This window comes from Pseudophryne corroboree, chromosome 1 (assembly GCF_028390025.1).
Source record: "Pseudophryne corroboree isolate aPseCor3 chromosome 1, aPseCor3.hap2, whole genome shotgun sequence".
Classification (NCBI taxonomy): domain Eukaryota; kingdom Metazoa; phylum Chordata; class Amphibia; order Anura; family Myobatrachidae; genus Pseudophryne; species Pseudophryne corroboree.
Genome location: NC_086444.1, coordinates 432,735,209 through 432,753,084, shown reverse-complemented (window position 1 = coordinate 432,753,084; position 17,876 = coordinate 432,735,209). Strand labels below are relative to the sequence as shown.

General features: G+C 48.6%; 1 protein-coding gene across 2 annotated transcripts in view; it reads left to right on the top strand.

Annotated features, from left to right (window-relative positions):
* CCNB1IP1 (cyclin B1 interacting protein 1) overlaps positions 1 to 17,876 on the top strand; it is a 105,748-nt gene that overhangs the window by 46,815 nt on the left and 41,057 nt on the right. The window lies entirely within an intron of this gene.

The following is a 17,876-nucleotide window of genomic DNA, read 5'->3' as shown; positions in this document are numbered from 1 at the left end:
ATATGATGGCGTCTCGCCTCAACAAAAAACTGGACAGGTATTGCGCCAGGTCAAGAGACCCTCAGGCAATAGCTGTGGACGCTCTGGTAACACCGTGGGTGTACCAGTCAGTGTATGTGTTTCCTCCTCTGCCTCTCATACCCAAAGTACTGAGAATTATACGGCAAAGGGGAATAAGAACGATACTCGTGGCTCCGGATTGGCCAAGAAGAACTTGGTACCCGGAACTTCAGGAGATGCTCACGGAAAATCCGTGGCCTCTACCTCTAAGACGGGACCTGATTCAGCAGGGACCGTGTCTATTCCAAGACTTACCGCGGCTGCGTTTGACGGCATGGCGGTTGAACGCCGAATTCTAAAGGAAAAAGGCATTCCAGAAGAGGTCATTCCTACACTGGTTAAAGCCAGGAAGGAGGTGACTGCACAACATTATCACCGCATTTGGAGAAAATATGTTGCGTGGTGTGAGGCCAGGAAGGCCCCCACGGAGGAATTTCAACTGGGTCGATTCCTACATTTCCTGCAAACAGGATTGTCTATGGGCCTCAAATTGGGGTCCATTAAGGTTCAAATTTCGGCCCTGTCGATTTTCTTCCAGAAAGAATTGGCTTCAGTTCCTGAAGTCCAGACTTTTGTAAAAGGAGTACTACATATACAGCCCCCGGTTGTGCCCCCAGTGGCTCCGTGGGACCTGAATGTAGTTTTGGATTTTCTCAAATCCCATTGGTTTGAGCCACTCAAATCGGTGGATTTGAAATATCTTACATGGAAAGTAACCATGCTACTGGCCCTGGCTTCAGCCAGGAGAGTATCAGAATTGGCGGCTTTATCGTATAAGAGCCCATATCTGATTTTCCATTCGGACAGGGCAGAACTGTGGACGCGTCCTCAGTTTCTGCCTAAGGTGGTGTCAGCGTTTCACCTGAACCAGCCTATTGTGGTGCCTGCGGCTACTAGCGATTTGGAAGATTCCAAGTTGCTGGACGTTGTCAGGGCATTGAAAATATACATTTCAAGGACGGCTGGAGTCAGAAAATCTGACTCGCTCTTTATACTGTATGCACCCAACAAGCTGGGTGCTCCTGCTTCTAAGCAGACGATTGCTCGTTGGATTTGTAGCACAATTCAACTTGCACATTCTGTGGCAGGCCTGCCACAGCCTAAATCTGTCAAGGCCCATTCCACAAGGAAGGTGGGCTCATCCTGGGCGGCTGCCCGAGGGGTCTCGGCATTACAACTCTGCCGAGCAGCTACGTGGTCGGGGGAGAACACGTTTGTAAAATTCTACAAATTTGATACCCTGGCTAAAGAGGACCTGGAGTTCTCTCATTCGGTGCTGCAGAGTCATCCGCACTCTCCCGCCCGTTTGGGAGCTTTGGTATAATCCCCATGGTCCTGACGGAGTCCCCAGCATCCACTTAGGACGTCAGAGAAAATAAGAATTTACTTACCGATAAATCTATTTCTCGTAGTCCGTAGTGGATGCTGGGCGCCCATCCCAAGTGCGGATTGTCTGCAATACTTGTACATAGTTATTGTTACAAAAAAATCGGGTTGTTATTTGTTGTGAGCCGTCTGTTCAGAGGCTCCTACGTTTGTCATACTGTTAACTGGGTTTAGATCACAAGTTATACGGTGTGATTGGTGTGGCTGGTATGAGTCTTACCCGGGATTCAATATCCTTCCTTATTGTGTACGCTCGTCCGGGCACAGTATCCTAACTGAGGCTTGGAGGAGGGTCATAGGGGGAGGAGCCAGTACACACCACCTGATCCTAAAGCTTTAGTTTTGTGCCCTGTCTCCTGCGGAGCTGCTATTCCCATGGTCCTGACGGAGTCCCCAGCATCCACTACGGACTACGAGAAATAGATTTATCGGTAAGTAAAATCTTATTTTTACATGACACACATAATGCCCCTGTCGAAGTCAAAAATATTACATAGAGAGAACATACAGACTCCACACATTATAAGTCGCTATTCTTGCAAATACGCACAGCAAGCACAGCAATATATGGTAACATACGCATTTACACGGACATACCACAGAGATAGATTCGACACATATTTCATACAGCACATAATTATAATAATATCAAGCGCCAGACATCATAATGATTTAAAATTATAAAATGGAGTAACATCATGTATGTGTATTATTGGAGCAGAGCAAGATAGACATGTCGTATTTGGTATTAAAGCAACCAGATTAATGTGTAGATTCATTTGATACTTGTTATTAAGTTGTAGGACATTGCAACAAGTAGTTATGATTAAATGTATGAAAGCTAAAGTCACTCTTATTAGAACAATGGACAGGTGGTGGACAGGAAACTCAGGCCAGCCCTTTTGATGTCTTCAAGGCTGAACTTTGTTAGCATATGAACAGACCAGTGACTCATCATGAATGAGAAAGTTCCCTCCCTTAGACTAGATGTGTGCACTCCCCCAAACTAGATAGCACATTGCTGATCAGACACACAGGAGTTAGTTGCTGTTTTGTCCCAGATGATGGTGGAGATGTTGCCAGACCAGTTCCTGTATTTATTTGCTGAGAGAGAGAGATATATTAAGAGGAGGATGCATTGAGGGAATGGTATTGTATGCTGGTCTGTAACTGTATGTATTTGATTTAGTTTGTATTAACTGCTTACTGTATAAATTGTAACCATGTAACTATATGTATACTGTACATTGTGATATATTGAATACAGTACATATCCTTTTAATAACAAATATATACATCAATGAGCTTTGGAACTCAGACAATGTGTGGGTGTATTCTTTTCTCTTAAGGGATGTAGTGTTTTGAGATGTACAGTGCACTTTTATCGTATATGGTAATAAGATGCGCCTGGCATCTGCAGTATATATTAGAGCGGGCATTATAAATATTTGTTAGAAAGCAATTTGGTATTTACACCCCTTACACATATTCTGAACACTACTGCACAACCAATCCACTCACATGCACACATCCCTCACACTGCCACTAACACTGTGACCTCTGCCTCTGCTTGGATACAGATGTGTCCTCATAAATCTTGCCTCAATGCTAACGTCGGGCACCTTTTTTAATGAAAATGCATCTTATTTGCATTGCTATGTGGCTAGGATGCACAAGCAGCTTTTGCTGATTAAACTGATATGCAGCATGCCTATATATTGTGTGAGACTGTGGCTGTATCTGCATATTAAATGCTACACACAGAGTATAGTCATGCCACATATCATTTTAATCAGCAGAAGCTGCTGATGCCCCTAGGCATATCAAATGCCCTAGGCAATTGCCTAGTTTGCCTATGCCTATGGCCGGCTCTGGTTTTGCCCAATTGCTAACAAAAATCCTGCTGCGATCAACTTGGAATTACCCCTAATAAGCGCTGTTTCTTAATTGCTTATGTCTCAAAAGTACAGAAAATTGTATTTTCTCTGACGTCCTAAGTGGATGCTGGGGACTCCGTCAGGACCATGGGGATTAGCGGCTCCGCAGGAGACAGGGCACAAAAGTAAAAGCTTTAGGATCAGGTGGTGTGCACTGGCTCCTCCCCCTATGACCCTCCTCCAAGCCTCAGTTAGATTTTTGTGCCCGGCCGAGAAGGGTGCAATCTAGGTGGCTCTCCTAAAGAGCTGCTTAGAGTAAAAGCTCCTGTGGTGGTTACAGAGTGCTCATCTTCTAGAGGGCCGCAGATTCGGCATTCAGGATTGGATGCTGGTGACCACGGAGGCCAGCCTGAGAGGCTGGGGAGCAGTCACACAGGGAAAAAAATTTCCAGGGAGTGTGATCAAGTCTGGAGATTTTTCTCCACATAAATATACTGGAGCTAAAGGCAATTTACAATGCTCTAAGCTTAGCAAGACCTCTGCTTCAAGGTCAGCCGGTATTGATCCAGTGGGACAACATCACGGCAGTCGCCCACGTAAACAGACAGGGCGGCACAAGAAGCAGGAGGGCAATGGCAGAAACTGCAAGGATTTTTCGCTGGGCGGAAAATCATGTGATAGCACTGTCAGCAGTGTTCATTCCGGGAGTGGACAACTGGGAAGCAGACTTCCTCAGCAGGCACAACCTCCACCCGGGAGAGTGGGGACTTCATCGGGAAGTCTTCCACATGATTGTGAACCGTTGGAAAAGACCAAAGGTGGACATGATGGCGTCCCGCCTGAACAAAAAACTGGACAAGTATTGCGCCAGGTCAAAAGACCCTCAGGCAATAGCTGTGGACGTTCTGGTAACACCGTGGGTGTACCAGTCGGTGTATGTCTTCCCTCCTCTGCTTCTCATACCCAAGGTATTGAGAATTATAAGACGTAGAGGAGTAAGAACTATACTCGTGGCTCCGGATTGGCCAAGAAGGACTTGGTACCCGGAACTTCAAGAGATGCTCACAGAGGACTCATGGCCTCTGCCGCTAAGAAGGGACTTGCTTCAGCAAGTACCATGTCTGTTCCAAGACTTACCGCGGCTGCGTTTGACGGCATGGCGGTTGAACGCCGGATCCTAAGGGAAAAAGGCATTCCGGAAGAGGTCATTCCTACCCTGGTCAAAGCCAGGAAGGAGGTGACCGCACAACATTATCACCACATGTGGCGAAAATATGTTGCGTGGTGTGAGGCCAGGAAGGCCCCATGAAGAAATTTCAACTCGGTCGTTTCCTGCATTTCCTGCAAACAGGAGTGTCTATGGGCCTCAAATTGGGGTCCATTAAGGTTCAAATTTCGGCCCTGTCGATTTTCTTCCAGAAAGAATTGGCTTCAGTTCCTGAAGTCCAGAAGTTTGTCAAGGGAGTACTGCATATACAACCCCCTTTTTGTGCCTCCAGTGGCACTGTGGGATCTCAACGTAGTTCTGGGATTCCTAAAATCACATTGGTTTAAACCGCTCAAATCTGTGGATTTGAAATATCTCACAGGGAAAGTGACCATGCTGTTGGCCCTGGCCTCGGCCAGGCGAGTGTCAGAATTGGCGGCGTTTGTCTCAAAAAGCCCATATCTGATTGTCCATTTGGACAGGGCAGAGCTGCGGACTCATCCCCAGTTTCTCCCTAAGGTGGTGTCAGTGTTTCACCCGAACCAGCTTATTGTGGTACCTGCGGCTACTAGGGACTTGGAGGACTCCAAGTTGCTAGATGTTGTCAGGGCCCTGAAAATATAGTTTCCAGGACGGCTGGAGTCAGGAAGACTGACTTGCTGTTATCCTGTATGCACCCAACAAACTGGGTGCTCTTGCTTCTAAGCAGACGATTGCTAGTTGGATGTGTAGTACAATTCAGCTTGCACATTCTGTGGCAGGCCTGCCACAGCCAAAATATGTAAATGCCCATTCCACAAGGAAGGTGGGCTCATCTTGGGCGGCTGCCCGAGGGGTCTCGGCTTTACAACTTTGCCGAGCTGATACTTGGTCAGGGGCACACCCTGACTGAGGAGGACCTGGAGTTCTCTCATTCGGTGCTGCAGAGTCATCCGCACTCTCCCGCCCGTTTGGGAGCTTTGGTATAATCCCCATGGTCCTGACGGAGTCCCCAGCATCCACTTAGGACGTCAGAGAAAATAAGAATTTACTTACCGATAATTCTATTTCTCGTAGTCCGTAGTGGATGCTGGGCGCCCATCCCAAGTGCGGATTGTCTGCAATACTTGTACATAGTTATTGTTACAAAAATCGGGTTATTATTGTTGTGAGCCATCTTTTCAGAGGCTCCGCTGTTATCATGCTGTTAACTGGGTTCAGATCACAGGTTGTACAGTGTGATTGGTGTGGCTGGTATGAGTCTTACCCGGGATTCAAAATCCTTCCTTATTGTGTACGCTCGTCCGGGCACAGTATCCTAACTGAGGCTTGGAGGAGGGTCATAGGGGGAGGAGCCAGTGCACACCACCTGATCCTAAAGCTTTTACTTTTGTGCCCTGTCTCCTGCGGAGCCGCTAATCCCCATGGTCCTGACGGAGTCCCCAGCATCCACTACGGACTACGAGAAATAGAATTATCGGTAAGTAAATTCTTATTTATTCCACTCAAACTTTGCTTTTATGACTAGAAGATCTTATACTTTGAAATGTACATAATACAAAACCCTGTGCACTGTAGGGGAGGGGCTGCAGATATAACATGTGCAGAGAGTAGAGATGTGCGCGGTCACTTTTCGTGTTTTGGTTCTAATTCCATTTTCGTGTTTTGGTTTGGTTTTGACAAAACCACCCTTTCGTGTTTTGGTTTTGGATCTGGATGAGTTTTGAAATAAAAACAGCTAAAATCACAGAATTTGGGGGTAATTTTGCTCCTACGGTATTATTAACCTCAATAACAATCATTTCCACTCATTTCCAGTCTATTCTGAACACCTCACAATATTGTTTTTAGGCCTAAAAGTTGCACCGACTAAGCTAAGCGACACAAGTGTGCGGCAGAAACACCTGGCTGTCACGATCCAGGTGTCTGGTCGTCATTTTCTACCAGTTAGGTGTCTCCTGAGATTGGCTCAGCGTGCCAGGCCCGGGTCATAACTATGTCTTGTTTTACATTTCATTTTTATGTTACCTGCAGTGCCGGCTCAGCGGCCTTCTTAGTGTTTTCACTTAGCTGGGTATGGCGCTTTTCAGCCCGTTGCGGCCGTCACCACCGCCCCCGCGATCTTTCCGCTTGGAGTCTAAGTGAGGCGTCCTCTGTGAGCCGCGGCCGCTGCTGTCATCTCTGTGGCCGCTGTGCATGTGAGCGTGGAGTCCTCTGTTGCCGCGGACTCCGCCGCCATTGTTGTTTGGCACATGGTTCTTTCTCCTTCAAAGCCTAGTCATGGGTGCAGCCATGTTGGAAAGTCACATGTCATTCTTCCTACCAATCTGCAGTGTTGCTGGTGCCTGTGTCAAGCTATCAGCCAATGTCTGTTCGCCAGTGGGTGTAAATATCCTGTCTCAACACCCAGGAAGTTGTCAGTGCTTAAATTGTCTTCCAGTCTACTGCTTCACTAGAGTATCTCCTGTGATAACTCCCTGCAGTGCAGCCAGCTTCTTCAGTGTTAACTCTCTGCGGTGCAGACTGCCTCTCCTGTGATAACTCTCTGCTGTGCAGCCTGTCTTTCCTATTGCACTCTGTGTCGGCAGAGTATACAGTTTGGCTAACAGTAGCTATTCTTCAGTGGAACTCTGTTCATATGGTTCTCAGTGTCCCACATTATAGCTAAGAGCAATTCCTGCGATCTCTAGCATCATTCCTACATTTCTTCAACGTTCTCAAGCATCACTAAAGACCCACAATCAAGTTCTGGTCTCAAACCAGTTGAAGTCCAGAGACTTTCTTCACGTTTATTGTTTTGTTGTACCTTTGATTACTTTTATTTAATAAAACCCTTAAAGTCAACCTTAGTTGTCGTGGTCACGCCTTCGGGCATTGGTGCTGCAGATCCTGCACATGTCTAGGAGTCCCATTATACCTCCTAAGTTCCAGTATCCATGAGCCCCTACAACTGAGGCTTCCCGCTACCAACACCAGCCCTCAGTTGTGACACTGGCCCATCTAGGAGTGGCACTGCAGTTGCAGACAAGATGGCACTATTCAAAAACTTGTTCCTAAACAGCACATGATGCAAAGAAGAAAAAGAGGTGCAATTAGGTAGCTGGATGGCCAAGCTAAGCGACACTAGTGTGCGGCACAAACACCTGGCCCATCTAGGAGTGGAACTGCAGTTACAGACAGGATGGCAGATTTAAAAAATAGGCCCCAAACAGCACATGATGCAAAGAAGAAAAAGAGGTGCAATGAGGTAGCTGGATGGCCAAGCTAAGCGACACAAGTGTGCGGCACAAACACCTGGCCCATCTAGGAGTGGCGCTGCAGTTACAGACAGGATGGCACTTAAATAAACTAGTCCCCAAACAGCATATGATGCAAAGAAGAAAAAGAAGTGCAAGATGGAATTGTCCTTGGGCCCTCCCACCCACCCTTATGTTGTATAGACAGGACATGCACACTTTAACAACCCAATCATTTCAGCAACAGAGTCTGCCACACGACTGTGGCTGAAATGACTGGTTTGCTTGGGCCCCCACCAAAAAAGAAGCAATCAATCTCTCGTTGCACAAACTGGCTCTACAGAGGCAAGATGTGCACCTCATCATCATCCTCCAATTCCTCACCCCTTTTACCGTGTACATCCTCGTCACTGAGTATTAATTCGTCCCCACTGGAATCACAGGTCCCTGTGTACTTTCTGGAGGCAATTGCTGGTAAAGGTCTTCCCGGAGGACTTTATAATTCATTTTGATGAACATCATCATCTCCACATTTAGTGGAAGTAACCTCCTACGCCGATCGCTGACAAGGTTACCGGCTGCACTAAACACTCTTTCGGAGTACACACTGGGGGGGGGGGGGGGGCAACTTAGGTAAAATAAAGCCAGTTTGTGCAATGGCCTCCAAATTGCCTCTTTTTCCTGCCAGTATACGTACGGACTGTCTGACATGCCTACTTGGATGCTGTCACTCATATAATCCTCCACCATTCTTTTAATGGTGACAGAATCATATGCAGTGACAGTAGACATGTCAGTAATCGTTGGTAGGTCCTTCAGTCCGGACCAGATGTCAGCTTTCGCTCCTGACTGCCCTGCATCACCGCCAGCGGGTGGGCTAGGAAATCTTATCATTTTCCCTGCAGCCCCAGTGGCGGGAGAAATTGAAGGAGGAGCTGTTGATGGGTCACGTTCCACTTGAGTTGACAATTTACTAACCAGCAGGTCTTTGCACCTCTGCACACTTGTGTCTGCTGGAAAGAGAGATACAACGTAGGCTTTAAACCTAGGATTGAGCACGGTGGCCAAAATGTAGTGCTCTGATTTCAACAGATTGACCACCCTTAAATCCTGGCAAAGCAAATGAAGGGCTCCATCCACAAGTCCCACATACTTTGCGGAATCGCTCCGTCTTAGCTCCTCCTTAAATTTATCCAGCTGCTTCTGCAAAAGCCTGATGAGGGGAATGACCTGACTCAAGCTGGCAGTGTCTGAACTGACTTCACGTGTGGCAAGTTCGAAGGGTTGGAGAACCTTACACAAGACGGAAATAATTCTCCACTGCGCTTGAGTCAGGTGCATTACCCCTCCTTTGACTATATCGTAGGTGGATGTATAGGCTTGAATGGCCTTTTGCTGCTCCTCCATCCTCTGAAGCATATAAAGTGTTGAATTCCACCTCGTTACCACCTCTTGCTTCATTTGATGGCGGGGCAGGTTCAGGAGTGTTTGGTGGCGCTCCAGTCTTCGGCACGCAGTGGCAGAATGCCGAAAGTGGCCCGAAATTTTTCAAGCCACCGACAGCATCTCCTGCACACCCCTCTCATTTTAAAAAAAATTCTGCACCACCAAATTAATTGTATGTGCAAAACATGGGACATGCTGGAATTTGCCCAGATGTAATGCACGCACAATATTGGTGGCGTTGTCCGATATCACAAATCCCCAGCAGGAGAGTCCAATTGAGGTAAGCCATTCTGCGATGATGTTCCTCAGTTTCCGTAAGAGGTTGTCAGCTGTGTGCCTCTTATGGAAAGCGGTGATACATAGCGTAGCCTGCCTAGGAACGAGTTGGCGTTTGCAAGATGCTGCTACTGGTGCCGCTGCGGGAGGCCATACATCTACCCAGTGGGCTGTTACAGTCATATAGTCCTTAATCTGCCCTGTTCCACTTGTCCACATGTCCGTGGCTAAGTGGACACTGGATACAACCGCATTTTTTAGGACACTGGTGACTCTTTTTCTGACGTCTGTGTACATTCTCGGTATCGCCTGCCTAGAGAAGTGGAACCTAGATGGGATTTGATACCGGGGACACACTATCTCCATCAAATCTTTAAGTGACTCTGAACTAATGGTGGATACCGGACGCACCTCTAACACCAACATAGCTGTCAAGGCCTCAGTTATCCGATTTGCAAAAGGATGACTGCTGTCATATTTCATCTTCCTCACAAAGGACTGTTGGACAGTCAATTGCTTACTGGAAGTAGTACAAGTGGTCTTCCGACTTCCCCTCTGGGATGACGATCGACTCCCAGCAGCAACAACAGCAGCGGCAGCAACAGCAGGCGTAACGCTCAAGGATACTACGGAGGAATCCCGGTTAGGAGAGGACTCCTCAGTCTTGACAGTGACATGGCCTGCAGCACTACGGACGTTGCTGACTGAGGAGAAAGTTGACGTTGAGGGAGTTGGTGGTGTGGCTTGCAGGAGCTTGGGTACAGGAGGAAGAAGGGATTTAGGTGTCAGTGGACTGCTTATGCTCTTACCCAAAGTTTCTGAACTTGACACCTACTTCCGATGAATGCGCAGCAGGTTACGTATAAGGGAGGATGCTCCTAGGTGGTTAACATCCTTACCCCTACTTATTACAGATTGACAGAGGCAACAGATGGCTTGACACCTGTTGTCCGGATTTGTGGAGAAATAATTCCACACCGAATAGGTGGCTTTTTTGGTAGTTTGCCCAGGCATCACAATGGGCTTCTTTGTCCCAAGGACAACAGGTGTCTCCCCCGGTGCCTGACTTAAACAAACCACATCACCATCAGAATCCTCATCGTCAACTTCCTCCTCAGCGCCAGCAACATCCATATCCTCATCCTGGTGTACAACAGTGACATCTTCAATTTGAATATCAGGAACTGGACTGTGGGTGCTCCTTCCAGCACTTGCAGGGGGCGTGCCAATGGTGGAAGGAGCCACCTCTTCCCGTCCAGTGTTGGGAAGGTCAGGCATCGCAACCGCTGACACACTTGGACTCTCCTTGGGGATTTGTGATACCATCTCAGAGTGCACAGTTCTTTTCTGTGCTCTTTCCAGCTTAACTCTTTTCATTTTTCTAGCGGGAGGATGAGTGCTTTCATCGTCATGTGAAGCTGAACCACTAGCCATGAACATAGGCCAGAGCCTCAGCCGTTCCTTGCCACTCCATGTCGTAAATGGCATATTGGCAAGTTTACGTTTCTCCTCAGACGATTTAAATTTCTTTTTTTGGGTCTTTTTACTGAACTTTGTCTTTTTGGATTTTACACGCCCTCTACTACCACATTGGGCATCGGCCTTGGCAGACGACGACGGCATTTCATCGTCTATGTCATGGATAGTGGCAGCAGCTTCAGCACTAGGAGGAAGTGGTTCTTCTTGATCTTTCCCTAGTTTCTCCTCAAAATTTTTGTTCTCCATTATTGTTTGGGAGTTATATGAGACAATATGCGTCACAAGAATGACTGGAATTACTGATGACACAGGACACTACCACTGGTCTGATACAGCCCAACAGGTTGTTATAATTGATATACTGCAGCAGTGGATATATATAGCAGCAGCGTATATAGTCACTGGAATTACTGATGACACAGGACACTACCACTGGTCTGATGCAGCCCAACAGGTTGTTATAATTGTTATACTGCAGCAGGGGATATATAGCAGCAGCGTATAGCGTCACTGGAATTACGGATGACACAGAACACTACCACTGGCCTGCACAACACAGCACCACTTTATACAGCTACACTGGATATATGGCAGCAGAGAACACCAACACTGTGAATGGCTGGACTGATACAGCACAATACACTGAGTGACTACACTGGACTGGACTGAGCAGCACAACACTTGCCACCCCACTTTCGCGCCCCAACACACAGACACTGAACACACTGAGGACACGTCCTCTCACTCTCCGAGACTGGAGTGAAAATGGCCGCGACGTGCGGCTCCTTATATGGAATCCAAATCCCGCGAGAATCCGACAGTGGGATGATGACGTTTTGCAGAGTTCGGGTTTCCGAGTCAAGAGGGAAAATCTGAGCCGGGCTCGGATCCGGACTCAGAAGGCAACGTCCGGTAGGGTTCGGTTCTCTGAGAACCGAACCCGCTCATCTCTAGCAGAGAGAGTTAGATTTGGGTGGGGTGTGTTCAAACTGAAATCTAAATTGCAGTGTACAAATAAAGCAGCCAGTATTTACCCTGCACAGAAACAATATAACCCACCCAAAGCTAACTCTCTCTGCAAATGTTATATCTGCCCCCCTGCAGTGCACATTGTTTTGCCCAACTGCTAAGAAACTTGCTGTTGCAATCAACTCTGAATTACCCCCAATGAGCGTACAGTATCCCGGCGCTCAGCAAAAATATGACATTTGCCTCAGTGACCTATACGATTCCTAACATGCCAGCTAGATTGTAGACAGTACATAGGCAGAAAGATGGTCGTCACTCAAGGTTTTGAAGTGAAAGTACATTGTGAACAAAGTTACAAATTTCAGTGACTTTGTTTACAATATACTCTTTCACTTTAAAAGTTCTTGAGAGTTGTCCCTTTTCTCTGTATATGTATAAAGATGCAATTCACCCCAGCCCACCTAGTGGCCACCTGCATCTCCCCTCCGAGAGGTGGTGGTGGTGGGATTTGCAGGTTAGGGGGCATTAGACTGAGCTTTGCCTAGGGTGCAGAGAGACCTTGCACCTGCCCTAAAAGTATGTGGTCTAATCCCTGCCTTGCCCACTTAATTAGAAATATGCAGGAGGATGGCCTGTGCTCCTGGCAGTATGGGAAATTTAAAGGTCATTCCTGTAGACTAGAGTGATCAAGTAAATAGCTACCATTTATCTGCTTAAGCCTTAGGGCTGTAACGCACACTCCGGTTTTTCCCGAATGGCAAAAAGCCGGACAAACTTTGTCCGGCTTTTTGCCATGCGGGAGAAACCGGCAGAGTCTGTCACACAGGGCGGCTTTGAGACTTGTGTGATGCTGTGCGCATGCGCAGCATCAGACACGGCTTGAGAAAAAACCGTTGTGTGTGTGAAAGCTCCCCTTCACACACAAGTTTACTGGCTGCAAAGACGGCCCGGCAGCCGGACCTTCCAGTGGTGAGAGCCGGCTGCAACCCGGCAGCCGTGCCGGGACCGTGCCGTGTGTAAGGACACATTGCGCTGCATGTGTCTTTACATCACGGCAGCGGTTTAAAGCGGGCCGGGTGTTTGCCGGCCGGCGCCAGCCGCCTCGTGTGTTTCGGCCCTTAGGCTAATACTTTATTCCTCTGGGACAGTTTATAAGTGATTGCAGAAAATGCATTGAATACATTGTTGGACTATTCAGACAGGTCAAATAAGGTTAAATGTCATCAGAAGCATGCGTGAAGACATGTTTCTCTGACGTCCTAGTGGATGCTGGGAACTCCGTAAAGACCATGGGGAATAGACTGGCTCCGAAGGAGACTGGGCACTCTAAAAGAAAGATTAGGTACTATCTGGTGTGCACTGGCTCCTCCCTCTATGCCCCTCCTCCAGACCTCAGTTAGAATCTGTGCCCGGCCAGAGCTGGGTGCTCCTAGTGGGCTCTCCTGAGCTTGCTAGAAAGAAAGTATTTGTTAGGTTTTTTATTTTCAGTGAGATCTGCTGGCAACAGACTCACTGCTACGAGGGACTGAGGGGAGAGAAGCAAACCTACCTGCTTGCAGCTAGCTTGTGCTTCTAAGGCTACTGGACACCATTAGCTCCAGAGGGATCGAACACAGGGCCCGACCTCGATCGTCCGTTCCCGGAGCCGCGCCGCCGTCCCCCTTGCAGAGCCAGAAGACAGAAGAAGCGACGAAATCGGCGGCTGAAGACTCCTGTCTTCATTAAGGTAGCGCACAGCACTGCAGTTGTGCGCCATTGCTCCCACAGCACACCACACACTCCGGTCACTGTTGGGTGCAGGGCGCTGGGGGGGGGGGGGCGAGGGGGCCCTGGGCAGCAATTAGATTACCTTTTGGCACAAAATGCACATAATACAGTTTATAAAACTGTATATGTGCAAAAACCCCCGCCATTAATATTATAAAAAATGCGGGAGAAGCCCGCCGCTGAGGGGGCGGGGCCTTCTTCCTCAGCACACCAGCGCCATTTTCTCTTCACAGCTCCGCTGGAAGGATGCTCCCCAGGCTCTCCCCTACAGTATCCATTACAACAAGGGTAAAAAAGAGAGGGGGGGGCACATAAATTTAGGCGCAATTGTGATAATAAGCAGCTATTGGGAAAAATCACTCTTTTTAGTGTAAATCCCTGTGTTATATAGAGCTGTGGTGTGTGCTGGCATACTCTCTCTCTGTCTCCCCAAAGGACTTTGTGTTGGGTCCTGTCCTCAGTCAGAGCATTCCCTGTGTGTGTGCGGTGTGTCGGTACGGCTGTGTCGACATGTTTGATGAGGAGGGTTACGTGGAGGCGGAGCAGGAGCCGATATGTGTGGTGTCGCCCCCGACGGGGCCGACACCGGAGTGGATGGATATGTGGAAGGTATTAACCGACAGTGTCAACTCCTTACATAAAAGGTTTGATGACGCAGCAGCCTTGGGACAGCAGGGATCTCAGCCCGCGCCTGCCCAGGCGTCTCAGAGGCCATCAGGGGCTCATAAACGCCCGCTAGCTCAGATGGCAGACACAGATGTCGACACGGAGTCCGACTCCAGTGTAGATGAGGATGAGACAAATGTACAGTCCACAAGGGCCATCCGATGCATGATTACTGCAATGAAAAATGTATTGCACATTTCTGACATTAACCCGGTTACCACCAAAAAGGGTATTATGTTTGGGGAGAAAAAGCAACCAGTGACTTTTCCCCCATCTGATGAGTTAAATGAATTGTGTGAAGAAGCGTGGTGTTCCCCTGATAAGAAACTAGTGATTTCTAAGAGGTTACTGATGGCGTACCCTTTCCCGGCAACGGATAGGCTACGTTGGGAAACATCCCCTAGGGTGGACAAGGCGCTCACACGCTTATCAAAAAAGGTGGCACTGCCGTCTCGGGATACGGCCGCCCTAAAGGAGCCTGCAGATAGAAAGCAGGAGGCTATGCTGAAGTCTGTGTATACACACTCAGGTACTATACTGAGACCTGCTATTGCTTTAGCATGGATGTGTAGTGCTGCAGCAGCATGGTCTGATACCCTGTCAGACAATATTGATACCCTCGACAGGGATACTATTTTGCTAACCATAGAGCATATAAAGGACGTCGTCTTATATATGAGGGATGCACAGAGGGACATTTGCCGGCTGGCATCTAGAATTAATGCAATGTCCATTTCTGCCAGGAGAGTATTATGGACTCGGCAGTGGACAGGTGATGCTGATTCTAAAAGGCACATGGAGGTTTTGCCTTATAAGGGTGAGGAATTGTTTGGGGACGGTCTCTCGGACCTCGTATCCACAGCAACAGCTGGGAAGTCGACTTTTTTACCTCAGGTCCCCTCACAGCCGAAGAAAGCACCGTATTATCAAGTACAGTCCTTTCGGCCTCAGAAAGGCAAGCGGGTCAGAGGAAAAAAGCTGCATCAGGCAGCCAGTTCCCAGGAACAAAAATCCTCCCCTGCCTCCACTAAGTCCACCGCATGACGCTGGGGCTCCACAGGTGGAGCCAAATGCGGGGGGGGGGGGGGGCGCGTCTCCGGAACTTCAGCAACCAGTGGGTTCGCTCACAGGTGGATCTCTGGGTTGTACAAGTTGTATCTCAGGGGTACAAGCTGGAGTTCGAGGCGACTCCCCGAGGGCCAGGGTGTCTCTGCTGTGGTGGCTGCAGAGTGCTCATCTTCTCGAGGGCCGCAGATTCGGCATACAGGACTGGGTCCTGGTGACCACGGATGCAAGCCTCCGAGGATGGGGGGCAGTCACTCAGGGAAGGAACTTCCAAGGACAGTGGTCAAGTCAGGAGACTTCCCTACACATAAATATACTGGAACTAAGGGCCATTTACAACGCCCTGAGTCAAGCAGAGCCCCTGCTTCAAAACCAACTGGTGCTGATTCAATCAGACATCACGGCGGTCGCCCATGTAAACCGCCAGGGCGGCACAAGAAGCAGGATGGCGATGGCAGAAGCCACAAGGATTCTTCGATGGGCGGAAAATCACGTCCTAGCACTGTCACCAGTGTTCATTCCGGGAGTGGACAACTGGGAAGCAGACTTCCTCAGCAGGCACGACCTCCACCCGGGAGAGTGGGGACTTCATCCAGAAGTCTTCACGCTGATTGTAAATCGTTGGGAATGGCCACAGGTGGACATGATGGCGTCCCGCCTCAACAAAAAGCTAAAAAGATATTGCGCCAGGTCAAGGGACCCTCAGGCGATAGCTGTGGACGCCCTAGTGACACCGTGGGTGCACCAGTCGGTTTATGTGTTCCCTCCTCTTCCTCTCATACCCAAGGTACTGAGGATAATAAGAAAGAGAGGAGTAAGAACTATACTCATCGTTCCGGATTGGCCAAGAAGAACTTGGTACCCAGGACTACAAGAAATGATCTCAGAGGACCCATGGCCTCTGCCTCTCCGACAGGACCTGCTACAGCAGGGGCCCTGTCTGTTCCAAGACTTACCGCGGCTGCGTTTGACGGCATGGCGGTTGAACGCCGGATCCTAACGGAAAAGGGCATTCCAGATGAAGTGATTCCTACGCTGATAAAAGCTAGGAAGGATGTGACAGCAAAACATTATCACCGCATATGGCGGAAATATGTTGCTTGGTGTGAGGCCAGGAAGGCCCCAACAGAGAAATTCCAGCTGGGTCGATTTCTGTACTTCCTACAGTCAGGGGTGACTATGGGCCTAAAATTGGGGTCCATAAAGGTCCAGATTTCGGCCCTATTTTCTTTCAAAAAGGACTGGCTTCTCTGCCTGAAGTTCAGACGTTTGTTAAGGGAGTGCTGCATATTCAGCCCCCTTTTGTGCCTCCAGTGGCACCTTGGGATCTCAACGTTGTGTTGGATTTCCTGAAATCACATTGGTTTGAGCCACTTAAGACCGTGGAGTTAAAGTATCTCACGTGGAAGGTGGTCATGCTGTTGGCCTTGGCCTCGGCTAGGCGTGTGTCAGAATTGGCGGCTTTGTCATGTAAAAGCCCATATCTGATTTTCCATATGGATAGGGCAGAATTGAGGACTCGTCCCCAATTTCTCCCAAAGGTGGTATCAGCGTTTCATTTGAACCAACCTATTGTGGTGCCTGCGGCTACTCGGGACTTGGAGGATTCCAAGTTGCTGGACGTAGTCCGGGCCCTGAAAATTTATGTTTCCAGGACGGCTAGAGTCCGAAAAACTAACTCGCTGTTTATCCTGCATGCACCCAACAAGCTGGGTGCTCCTGCTTCAAAGCAGACTATTGCTCGCTGGATCTGTAGCACGATTCAGCTGGCTCATTCTGCGGCTGGACTGCCGCATCCTAAATCAGTAAAGGCCCATTCCACAAAGAAGGTGGGCTCTTCTTGGGCGGCTGCCCGAGGGGTCTCGGCTTTACAGCTTTGCCGAGCTGCTACTTGGTCGGGTTCAAACACATTTGCAAAATTCTACAAGTTTGATACCCTGGCTGAGGAGGACCTTGAGTTTGCTCATTCGGTGCTGCAGAGTCATCCGCACTCTCCCGCCCGTTTGGGAGCTTTGGTATAATCCCCATGGTCCTTACGGAGTTCCCAGCATCCACTAGGACGTCAGAGAAAATAAGAATTTACTCACCGGTAATTCTATTTCTCGTAGTCCGTAGTGGATGCTGGGCGCCTGTCCCAAGTGCGGACTCTCTGCAATACATGTGTATAGTTATTGCTTAACTTAAGGGTTATTGTTATGAGCCATCTTTTGAATGAGGCTCAGTTTTTTGTTCATACTGTTAACTGGGTATAGTTATCACGAGTTGTACGGTGTGATTGGTGTGGCTGGTATGAGTCTTACCCTGGATTCCAAATCCTTTCCTTGTAATGTCAGCTCTTCCGGGCACAGTTTCCTTAACTGAGGTCGGGAGGAGGGGCATAGAGGGAGGAGCCAGTGCACACCATATAGTACCTAATCTTTCTTTTAGAGTGCCCAGTCTCCTTCGGAGCCCGTCTATTCCCCA